Consider the following 1,983-nt stretch of genomic DNA (forward strand, 5'->3'; position numbering starts at 1 on the left):
CTCTAGTCCTTTTATTAGGCCAGGTACGTTGCATATGGGCCATAGGGATAACAGATATATGATGGTCCTCTAATAGAGACCGAAAATCATCAGATAGTGAGTCACATTGAGCATTGTGACCCCAAGATTCATCATGACCTATAGAGAAATTGACATCTCCCCCAATAATAATATTATCAACGTGCATATAGGTATGATTAAGAAGCTTGTGATAGAAAGGTGCCCGATTGATACAGGGACCATATACATTGTTGAGTCTTAGCTCCCTCCCAAATTCAAAAGTGTAAATATCAGCCCCAATGATTCCTTCCCCTCCCCGAGTATTCAATAGTTTTACAGACCTGGGATTGTAACCTAGAGCCAGACCACCATACTGCCCATGAACGTTCAATGCATGAAAATTCTAGCCTAGGATAATTGCCTCAAGTATGGGGGTGATCAAACCACAGGGTGCAAGAGTTTCCTGTAGAAAAATAATATCCACCAATTTTGCTTCTATCAATCGACGGAAAGCTAGTTTCTTAGCGGGACTAGCCAGCCCACGACAGTTAAAGGAGAGCCACTTCATGGAGAACAAGGGTTAGGTGAGTTCAATTCTCTAAGGACTTTATCAATGGGAGGTTGGCGACCATCTGCCACATCCAATCCTGCCTAGAATATGGCCTTTGACATAATGGAAAGTCGACCCCTAGTAGATCTAGAGAGCGGGGGGGGGGACAATTCCAATACCACAATGATCATCGAGAGATATATGGGCCAGGGAGTAGAGGTTATAGTGATGACTCTGGCTGGAGTCAAAGGAGAGCTCAGTAGAAGTGTTATGACCTGAGAAATCCAGAATGGAGGGGGGGAGGGGGAGAAAGTATGCGAGGAAGGAGCCAATGTGCATAAAACCGAGGAGGGACAAAATGTAGGTGTAGAAGTGCATAGTGATTCACATGGAATGCATTCAGTAGAAATGTCAAAATTTAGAGAGGGTAAAGAGGAAGAAGTGCCCACAATAGAGGCAGTCGTTGTCGCAGCCGCAAGAGATCTAGTAATATGTGGGGATGGGGGGTGAACAGTCTCCATGTGAGCGTCACTAGCCATTGGATCAGCCACCGTAGGATGGTCCTCAGTCTATGCAGGTCTCTTGCTGCGCCGATCAGCTGAGGGAATTGCATCAACATGTTCAGGATGAGCCATCGATGCAGATATGGAAGACATAATAGGACAATCTTTGTATAGATGCCCAATTTTGTGGCATCTCCAACAGTGATAGGGAACACCTTCATAATCTAAAATCTGAACCCTGCATGTATTCCTCCAGTCCCTCTCTAGTATCTAGGTGGACTAATATACATGTTATAAACATGTTCCCTGTGACTATATAAGATTTATCATAGTCCAAATATCTTCCCAAAGTGTTCCCAATTCTCTTAAATACGTCATTTGACTATAAGTAGAGAGGTAGTCCCAGAAGATGCACCCAAATAGGTCCAGCCCTTAAGTGTTCTCACTCTGGGTTGAAAAGGGGACTCCATTGTTTTAGCAGAACTAGTGCAGATTCAATATGCTAGCATTTTGATAATACCCAGGGGATGAACTTAGGGCACTGAAAACATAGCGTAAACCAACCACGAGAAAGGGTCACCGTAGATGGTAGTTCGTTGAGAACATGTCCCCAAATCTGTTGTACACATTAACGCAGTCGAGCGGCCAAGTATGTCCTACCTTTGACCCTACCCACCAAAACACGATCAGAGGTGTCAAGCACATCGCCCATCTGGAGGTCGTCACCAAATGTGAAGGAAATATTCTTTGACCCGGCCTTAACCCCCTTGAAATGCTTATCCAGTCAACTCAACCCTCTAGTAGTAGGGATATTAGATGGAGTGGGGGGTGGGGCGGATCCAGAACCCAACTGAGAACCCCCAGCCAAGTCCGAGTGAGGAGGATAGGTGTGCGCAAAATAACAGGATGTGGGAGGGTTCGAAATCAGTG

Source organism: Pinus tabuliformis, chromosome 9 (assembly GCF_031772625.1).
Source record: "Pinus tabuliformis cultivar Carrire ecotype Pingquan chromosome 9, CPIR1, whole genome shotgun sequence".
Lineage (NCBI taxonomy): Eukaryota > Viridiplantae > Streptophyta > Pinopsida > Pinales > Pinaceae > Pinus > Pinus tabuliformis.